This window comes from Tupaia chinensis, unplaced genomic scaffold (assembly GCF_000334495.1).
Source record: "Tupaia chinensis unplaced genomic scaffold, TupChi_1.0 Scaffold143836_2, whole genome shotgun sequence".
NCBI classification, from domain to species: Eukaryota; Metazoa; Chordata; class Mammalia; order Scandentia; family Tupaiidae; genus Tupaia; species Tupaia belangeri.
Genome location: NW_006203687.1, coordinates 262,630 through 273,529, shown reverse-complemented (window position 1 = coordinate 273,529; position 10,900 = coordinate 262,630).

The following is a 10,900-nucleotide window of genomic DNA, read 5'->3' as shown; positions in this document are numbered from 1 at the left end:
TTTCTCCCTTTCTCTCTCTGGTCAAATTTTTTAAAAATAATAACAAATGGAATTAAATAATTCCTTTTAAAAAAATAAGAATTAAGGTTACTAGCTGTGTCTCTTGTGGTCCATAAGGGCTCATCTGTCAAGCTTTCTGTGCCTCAGTCTACATGTACTCTCTCTCCCTCCCTCTTCTTGTCTCTTTATCTCTCTCCGCCCCTATCCCCAACTCTTGATTCCCGACACTTAAGGCTGTTCCTACCAGTGGTGAAACTGCATTCTAATCCACTAGTTCAGATTTCTGACAATTAGAATCTGAGTGGCCCATCCCACCTATGGTCCTTGAACCATGTGTTCACCTATGTCCAACCACCAGAGCATCAGGAAAGGAAGCCCGTAGTGCAGCTCAGCGTTTCCGGGAAGTGGGAACGGGCTGAACCACACCTCAGACCTTATCTAATGCATGTTGGGTATTTAACCGCTAAGGTGCACACACAAGTGATCTTCCACGATGGCTGATGAATCTAGTTCATACTAGCACATAATTCACATTGGTAATCATCTAGTCAGCCTCCTCACTGAGAGAAATGGTAGTTCATTTGAGAGCCATGCATATCTGCCTAGTGACCCAAAAATCTTCCAGTGGTTTACAAGGTTACCCTTGTGAAGTAATAGTCTCAAAGGTCAAGGTGGAAGATGGGAAGGAAAAAGTTGCTGCCTGAATAACCCCTCATGGGCAGATTCGTGCTCGATCTGTTTAAATAGCTACAAGGATATTAATGTGCTGCTTTAAAAATGCAGACAAAAGCTCTGTGCGTTTTACTAAAGCATTTTAATGGGAAAATGGTTTATAGTTCTCTGTCTTCTAAACCTTATCTAGGCATATTTTCAGTCACACTTTTAAACTGTAGCTGGATAGGTCTATTTGCAAGCTGTTCTGGCTCCAGTCCTTGGACTTGATGTGGTAAATACTGGCTCCGTCCTTGTCGGCTTCCTCTAGGTTCCATGACAATTTCCTTAATTTGTTGTTCCCTTCGTGCCACGGTAGTAAGTTCTTACTGGCAATGAGAAATTGGCTCCTTTGCCCTGAAGCCAAAGCACAGAGGTCAAATCTGATGGTCTGCAACTTCATACCCAGAATTCCCAACAGCTCTATCATGGGCTAGTTTTACGTTTACTGTAATGGGATATTGTTTCTCCATGCCCCCTATGGCTACTACAGGATGTTATATTTGTTAAGGAACCTCGCAGGGCCAGGGAATAGAGCAGAATGCCCAGACCCTTCAAAGGTAAACCGAACAGCTGTTATTGGTCAGAATTTATTTGTGGTTTTGTAGTAATCGAGATAAGTAAAAACAGTGGAAACTCTTCGGAGGACCTGATAGTAGATTTCAGAAAACATAGTTTAGTAGTATAAATGTATTTCTTACAAGCTAATAAGCAGCAGCACCTAGTGGAATGGGTAAATGTATTGAAACATGCTATAGAAATGATAGTACCCAAAGCAGTCAGACTTTCTGCTTTGTCTGATAACCTCATTTACGAAGTTGGACATCTACAGGGGAAGGACCAAGTACCTCATAGAACAGATACTGTTGGTGCTGTTTTTATAGTTATTCTAGCTCAGGAAATAGAAATAAGGTGAGATAACTTCAAAAGGTTTCAAAGCTATCTTCTTTACTCCTAAATTACTTCTAGAAAATGAAATTTTCAGTTCAGTTATTGTGCTAAACAAGGGATAAGTAAATAAATTGTAAACAAAGACATTTTCAAATGAATGAAACAGAATAGACTACTTTTGTTGTAGTCTAACTAGCAAGAAATAAGAAGACAATGGGACCAGCAGTTTGTGTAATGGCTATGTCGCTGGACTCCCACATATTCGACCGCGGTTTGAGTCCTGGACCCGGTGGCTTAAACTCATGCCGGGCACGTGTGCGTGCGTGCCCAAGATTCCGAGAGGAGAATGGAGGAGAAGGGATTGTGGCATGGCCATCCCCCCTGGGGGGGTGATTTCTCACTTTCTGTCTCTCTGTCTCTCTCTGTCTGTCTGGCGAGTGCACGTGCCCTATAACAAAAACCTCTCCAAAAAAAGGAAAAAAAAAAAAAGAGGACATTTAGACATAGTCACATTTATTGGAGTTTTATTGATTAAGTCAGTGGCATGTTTGGGGACTTAGATTTCTTAAAAACTCCTTAGCCCTGAGTGGAAGGAGAGGGGTGTTTATATAGGCAAAAATTACAATTGATTTCGGGTTGATATGGGATTATAATGAGTAGGGAGTGAAGAGGAAAGGGAGTTGGGTTTTTATGTAAAAGTAGTTATAGGGAACCAGCAGTTAGCATAATGGCTATGTCGCTGGACTCCCATGTAGTCAACCGCGGTTTGCGTCCCGGACTCTGTGGCTTAAAACTCATGCCGGGCACATGTGCGTGTGTGCCCAAGATCCCAAGAGGAGAATGGAGGAGAAAGGACTGCGGCGTGACCATCCCCCCGGGGGCCAGCAGGTGGCATGGTGGTTAAGGTGCTGGACACTCCCACATGACCTACCATGGTTCGAGTCCCGGACCTGGTGGCTTGCTTTCTCACTTTCCCTCTCTCTTTCTCTCTGTGTCTCTCTCTGGTCAAATTAAAAAATAAATGAGTGGATAAATAAATAAATAATTTTTAAAAAGTAGTTATAGAAGCTGAATTAAGTAGGTTAATTGTTTTGTTTTGTTTTGTTTTTGGAGAGGTTTTTGCTATAGGGCACATTCACTCGCCAGAAAGACAGACAGAGAGACCGAAAGGGAGAAATCACCCCCCAGGGGGGAATGGCCACACCACGATCCCTTCTCCTTCATTCTCTTCTTGGGATCTTGGGTACACATGCACATGCGCTCAGCATGAGTTTAAGCCATGGGGTCTGGGACTCGAATCGCTGTCGACTACATGGGGGGTCCAGCGACATAGCCATTATGCCAGCTACAGGTTTCTTGTTTTAAATTTTTTATGACTAATCAGTTTTTTTTTCTTTTTTAATAAATTGGATAACAAGGAAGATAATTAGGACACAGGGAACAGTCTTGGTTTGAGAGGATTTGGGAAATTTTGGATTTGTCATGTCTATTTTTCTGTTTTTGAGAGTGGTGTAGCCAGATTGGGATGTCGTTTACCTTGACAGTGGTCAGAGTGGTGAGAATGATAGTGTAGGACTCTTTTAGGTTGGAGTAGGTCCCTGGATTGTAATTTTTTTTTTGAAAGGTTTTTGCTATAGGGCGCGTACACTTGCCAGACAGACAGAGACAGAGAGATAGAAAGCGAGAAATCACCCCACCCCCCCGGGGGGGATGGCCACGCCGCAATCCCTTCTCCATTCTCCTCTTGGGAACTTGGGTACGCATGCACATGCGCCCGGCATGAGTTTAAGCCACCGGGTCTGGGACTCGAACCGCGGTCCACTATGTGGGAGTCCAGCGACATAGCCTTAACGCTAACTGCTGGTCCCTGTAAATTTTTTGACACACGCAGAGTCTCCTGGTTGGAATGGATCGATAGGTCTGAGGTAGGGACAGACAGAGTGTCTGGAACACAGTGGTGAATGGCCCTTCGGGCTTGAGTCAAGGGCCTGTAAAAGCTTGAGTTAAGTATAGTTATGGATTTTGACTTTTGTTTTCTCTCAATCTTGGGAGGAGAAGTGGAAGTTTTTTAAACATAATTTTGTAAGTGGAAATATTTTTTTGGTATGGAATGTATAAGGCTATCTAGATTAGGCATTAAAGTTGTGTTTGTTTTTTTAAACTAGCTTAGCAAGCTTGGTTTTGTTTTTTTTTTTTTACATGGGTAATCTGGTGTATTTGATTCATGATGACTTGTCTAAGGGCCTCGGGGACTATTGGTCTGTTATCTGGTAGCAGCAATTATTTTGGGGGTCTTTCAGTAGCCTACTGCTTTGCTCCTCCTGAGTGTAGGAGGGTGAGGATGGGAGGACAGAGTTCGGGGTGGCTATAAGAACGTGTCGTTGTTGGTACAAATGTCTCTCTTTTTGCTGGGTCTTATCATTTTTTTTTATTGTATAGTCAGTTAACTTTTTACTTTTTATTACTGTACTTTTAGAGATAAACGTAACCTCTGATTTAGACAGAAATTAATTTTAGTCACTTTAAGGGTTACCTGAGGCTTGTCCAGTGAGATTGTCAGATGTCTAAGGGGAGCAGTTGGGGTCTTGGGCCCCATCAAGCCTCAGTTTTAAAGAGCAACATGGACTTTAGAAGTCTCGAGCTCCCTTCAGAACTCAGTTTATTTTGTCTCTAGTGATTTATAAGACCCAGTGGAGAACATGAGGATGTCAAGCATGGGCATTGTTTAGTGCCCGGACTGCCCGCATTGGAAACCAAGTTTACTTTGAGGCAGAGGCTCTGATCTGGGCTGTTTTAGGGTCTGCCCTTGAAGAAATTCCTAGCCTTCAGGATTTCCGGGTGTCATTTAAATGAGAGTTAAATCAAAGCTTTAGGTATCTTGTCAATTTGTTATAGTATTTTTTTTTTTTTTTAGTTATCTGAGAACTCTTTCATTTTTTTCAAAATGTCTCTTTTGGGGAACCAGCAGTTAGCGTAATAGCTATGTCGCTGGACTCCCACGTAGTCGACCCCGGTTCGCGTCCCGGACCCTGTCTCTTAGAACTGTGCGTGCCCAAGATCCCAAGAGGAGGATGGAGGAGAAGGGATTGCGGCGTGACCATCCCCCCTGGGGGGTGATTTCTCGCTTTCTGTCTCTATGTCTCTGTCTGTCTGTCTGGCGAGCGCACGCGCCCTATAGCGAAAATCTCTTCAAAAAAAAAAAAAAGTCTCTTTTGGATTATAAGAGATTTATACTGAGAAGTCAAACTAAATTCAACAGATCCCACAAGGAGCGGCTCAATACCGTCAAGAGGGCGGAGCCCTCTTACAGGTTTTACAAGGCAGCTGTCTTATTGACTATACAAAAGCCTTAGTTGGAGAATGCAGTCTTAATTTAATTTTTTTAAAGCTAGATTTCTTGATTACTTAACTAAGGGGAGAGTCTGTGGGGAAGAGGCCTAATTAAAGAGAAACAGGGTATAAGAAGGCAAGGAGGGAGCAGGCAGCCAGGAGCTCTAGCCTTAACTTGTCTCACCCATCCCCTGAGACTTTTACCCTATCAAGTTTTTAGACAGGAGTTTTTAGCTTTTGTCTCTGACACATAGGCCCAATTTTAATTAACTGTCTATGTTTACTATTTTTTATTTTTACCTTGGGACACTTGATATTTTTGGAGGAGTTTGTAAAAATAGAATTATATACATCTACATATACTTGGAGCTTATGAACATGTACGAACAAGCAGCAATAGCAACAAAATTTGTTTAACAACTTTTTAAATGGAAAACTGAACAGTTTTATTAACAGACTTTTTAAATTTTTATAAAATTTAAAGAATAACAATAGGAGTAACTAAAGCATGTTAACTTAATAACAAGAATTATAAGGAGGTCTCAGAGAACGAGGCAGCAATGTTTTTATGAGTGTATGTTTAACATTGGATTTATATTTTATTATTAAATTTAAAAATCTACATGTCCTGTATTGGCTACTTAGCATGTAAGTCTGTCAAACTTTTTTCGTTTTTGGTTAATTATGGCTTAACAGTTTATAAAACAAATTAGTTTATATAGAAAATGAAAATTTTACTCAGTTAAATGATTAGATTTTTAGGAACCAGTATTTGTAAGAGTATATTTAAAAATTTTTTTGTGTGTGAATTTAAGGACATAACATTAGGATTGTAACTTTTGTAAAACTTTTTTAGAAAATTGTCACACAAAGCAATTACCCATAAACAATAAGACTTGAACAAACTATAGTTAATGTTTTGACAAGAATTTACAACTGACAAAGAAATTTATTACATATTATTTTAATATAATAACCTATAACATGACTGACAAATATTCTATAAATTTTGGGGAATTTTAAATTACTTTGGTATATAATTACATATAGACTTATAAGTATATATCATATCATACATATAACTTAAATATAATGTCAAGAAAATTAGAATTACTTATTTTAGGGGCCAACAGGTGGCATGGTGGTTAAGGCACTGGACACTCCTACATGACTGACCATAGTTCGAATCCCAGATCTGGTGTCTTGCTTTCTCACTTTCCCCCACCCCTCTCTCTCTCTCTGTCTCTCTCTCTCTGGTTAAATTAAAATAAATGAATGAATAAATAAAATTAAATTTACTTTTAAGAGAATTCCTTATTTTGACAATTTATTTTTTATTTATTTTTTAATTTAACATAAAGAATAAGCCTGATCAATCTAATATCTCTCTTTTGGATGTTTCAGGGGCCCAAGAGTTACTCTGAGTCAGTGATCTTTTTTTTTCGGGGGGGGAGGTTTTTGCTATAGGGCGCGTGTGCTCGCCAGGAGGACGGAGAGAGACAGAGAGATTGAAAGTGAGATAGAGAAGGAAGACAGAGAGAGACAGAGAGATAGAAATCACCCCCCGGGGGGGATGGCCACACTGCAGTCCCTTCTCCTCCATTCTCCTCTCGGGCTCTTGGGCACACATGCACATGTGCCCGGCGTGAGTTTAAGCCACAAGGTCCGGGACTTGAACTGCGGTCGACTACGTGGGAGTCCAGCGACATAGGCATTACGCTAACTGCTGGTCCCAGGTCAGTGATCTTTTTTTAGCACTAAAACTAAAGCTTGAGAAAGCTAGTCGTGTATTTGTTTTTTTGGTTAGATATCTATTATGTAAAATGTAACAACACAACACATAAATACTAGCTGTTTTATTAAACTAACCATATTAAGATAGCATGATGTTGATTGATTAATTTAAAAACCTAGACAAAATATATATTGGAAATTGTGCAGACTTTTATTTATTAATTTTTAGATTATACTTGAAGTCAGTTTATTTATTAAATTTATATGAACTTGAAAACATTTAAACTAATTTGTATGAGCACTCTTTTTATAAACCAAATTGAATAGAATTTTTAATGCCTTTTTTATATACACATATAACATATAGTATGTAACATGACATATTACATAGATGGATGTACACACACATCAGGACTATAAGAGTCAATTTTGGGGGATTACTTTGACACTAATACTTTTTACAGTAACCCTCTTTTTTGAAATTTTTAAAAATACATGTTTTATTTTATTTCAAGTTCTTTTATACATTCGGTCACATTATTTAGCTTGCAAAGTGAATATTCCAACATGTGTACATTTCTCCTCAGTCCAGTCAATAATACTGTAAAGTTATCTTCAACAGATAATACCCCATTTCTTTGTCCCATTAATGCTATGCCTCTCTATTTTTCTCCTAAATGTCCTTCCTCAGACTCTATTCCTTCATCCACCCTCTTCCCAACCTATATCTGGTATTCACAACCATTTACTGTGTTTCTATATCCTTTAGTCATTCAGTGTCAGTCATGGAGTGCAGACACTTGGTATAAAGTGGAGACATACAATGTCTCTCCTTCATAACCTGGCTTGCTTCACTCAGCAGTAAATCTTCCATATTCATCCACTTTCTTTTAAAAGCCAGGGTCTTTTTTTTTATGGCTGAGTAGTATTCCATAGAGTATATGTGCCACAGTTTTTTAAACCATTTGTTTGTGGGCATTTGGGTTGGTTCCATGTCTTAGCAATTGTGAACAATGCCTCAATAAATATAGATGTGCAAGCACTTTTCTAATGAAGAATTCATCTGTCCTTTGGGTAGAGACCAAGGAGTAGGATTGTTGGATCATATGGAAGTTCTATTTGTAGATTTTTGAGGAATCTCCAGATTGTTCTGCACAGTGACTGGACCAATTTACATTCCCACCAGCAGTGTAAGAGAGTTCCCCTTTCACCACACCCCCACCAGCACTTATCTTTTTTTAAATTTTAATCTTAGTCATTCTTACTGGGATTAGGTGGTATCTCATTGTCATTTTGATCTGCATTTCCCTTACAATGAGGAATGTTGAGCATTTTTTCATATGCCTTTTGGCTCTTCATATGTCATCCTTAGTGTTTTTTTCAATTCATTCTCCCATCTTTTAATAGGGTTGATCATCTTTTTTTCGGGACAGCTGCTTGAATTCCTTGTGTGTTCTGGTTATCAGTCCCTCATCTGATGCATGGCTTACAAAGGTATTTTCCCATTCTGAGGGCTGTCATTCACACTTATTACTGTGTCTTTTGCCATGCAAAAACTCCTTAATCTGATGTAATCCCATTTGTCTATTGTGGGGATTATTGACTGTGCTTTGGGAGTCTTATTTAAGAAGTCTTTGCCTACTCCAATGTCTCCCAGAGTTTCCCCAGTGTTTTCTAGGAGCAGCTTTATAGTTTGAAGTCTTAGGTTTAGATCTTTGTTCCACTTTGAGTTGATTTTTGTCAATGGTAAGAGGTAGGGGTTCAGATTTATCTTTCTGCAGTTGGATATCCAGTTTTTCCAGCACCATTTACTGAAGAGAATTTCCTTTTCCTACTGGATTGACTGGTACCCTTGTCAAAAATCAGTTGACTGTATGTTTGGGAATTTATTTCTGGGGACTCTATTCTGTTCCATTAGTCCACCTGTCTGTTTCTGTGCCAGTACCACGCTGTTTTGATTACCACAGCTTTGAAGTATATTTTTGGGTCTGGGAGTGAGATGCTGCTCACTTCACTCTTCTTGTACAGGATTGCTTTGGCAATACGAGGTCTTTTATGATTCCAGACAAATTTTATGATTTTTTTTTTCTAGATCTGTGAAGAATGTGTCTGGTAATCTGATTGGGATTGCATTAAATGTGTAGATTAATTTGGATAGAATTGCCATTTTGATTATATTAATTCTTCCAATCCAAGAACATGGGATGTCCTACTTTTTTGTGTCATTTTCAATTTCTTTTTTTTTTTAGCTTCTCATAGTTTTCCTTGTGGAGGTCTTTAACTTTGGTTAGATTTATTTCTAAATATCTTATACTTTTTGTGGCTATGGTAAGTGGAGTTACTTTTTTCAGTTCTATCTCAATCTGCCTGTTGTTTGTATATCGAAATGCTATAGATTTCTGTATGTTGATTTTGTATCCTACAACTTTACTGTATTCATGTATTACTTCCAGGAATTTTTTCATGGAAACCACTGGGTCTTCTATGTATACAATCATGTCATCTGCAAACAGAGAGAGTTTCACCTCTTCTTTTCCTATTTGAATGCCTTTTATTTTTTATTAATTTTTTGAGAGACTTTTGCTATGGGGCATGTGCACTCACCAGAAAGACAAAGAGAGACAGAGAGACAGAAAGTGAGAAATCACTCCCAGGGAGGGTGGCCACGCCACAATCCCTTCTCCTCCATTCTCTTCTTGGGACCGTGGGCACTCACACACATGCGCCTGGCATGAGTTTAAGTCACTGGGTCTGGGACTTGAACTGTGGTCGACTACATGAGAGTCCAGCGACATAGCCTTTACACCAACTGCTGATCCCTGAATGCCTTTTATTTTATTCTCTTTTCTGACTGCATTGGCAAGGACTTCCAGTACTGTATTGAAAAGGAGTGGAGAAAGTGGGCATCCTTGTCTTATACCACTTTTTAGTGGAAAAGCTTTCAGCTTTCCTCTATTCAGGATGATGTTCACTGTGGGTTTTTCATAGATAGCTTTTATTGTGTTGAGAAAGGACCCTTCTAGGCCAATATTGCTGAGTTTTGATCGTGAAGGGATGTTGTATCTTATCAAATGCTTTTTCTACATCAATTGATATGATCATATGGTTTTTGTCTTTCTATTAATATAGTGTATTACATTTATGGTTTGCATATGTTGAACCAACCTTGCATTCCTGGAATAAAGCCTACCTGATCGTGATGTATAATCTTTTTTATAAGTGGTTGGATACGATTTGCTAGTATCTTGTTGAGAATCTTTGCATCTATATTCATCAGATATATTGGTCTATAGTTTTCCTTTCTTGTCCTGTACTTATCTGTTTTAAGGATAAGGGTGATGGAGGCTTCATAGAAGGAATTAGGGAGAGATTCACCTTTTTGGATCTTTAGCAATAACTTGAACAGTATTGGAGTTAATGTGTGTGGGTGTGTGTGTGTGTGTGTGTGTGTGTGTGTGTGTGTGATTTCTCGCTTTCTGTCTCACTGTCTTTATCTTTTTGGCAAGCATACATGCCCCATAGTAAAAACATCTAAAAAAAAAAAAAGTTTTGTAGAATTCAGAGGTGAAGCCATTAGGACCAAGGCTTTTCTTTTTTAGGAGGTTATTACTGAGTCAATCTCTTGGCTTGTTATGGGCCTATTCAGACTTTCTACATATTCCTGGCTCAATCTTGGTAGATTATATGAGTCTAGGAATTTGTCCATCTCATCCAAGTTTTCTTGTTTCTTGGCATATAGTTGTTCATAGTATTCTCTAATGATGTTTTATATCTCTACTATGTCTGTTGTTATATTGTCTGCTTCATTGCAGATTTGATTTACCTGGTTCCTTCCTCTTTTCTTAATAAGTCTCACTAGTGGTGTATCAATTTTGTTTATCTTTTCAAAGAACCAGCTTTTACTTTCATTTATTTTCTGTATAGTTAATTTTCTATTTCATTTATTTCTGCTTGTATCTTTATTATTTTCTTTCTCCTGGAGTTGTTTGGAGTTTTTTGCTGTTGCTTTTCCAATTCTCTGAGGCACGATGTTAGGTGATCCATTTCCCTTCTTTCTGTCTTCTTATGTGCACTAATTGCTATGAACTCTTCTTATGACTGCTTTAGTAGTGTCCCAAAGATTATGGAAACTTGTGTCCTCATTGTCATCGGCTTCCATGAATCTTTTGATTTCAGTCTTTATTTCTTCAGTAGCTGTGAAGTCATTCAGGAGTAAGTTATTTAGTTTCCATGT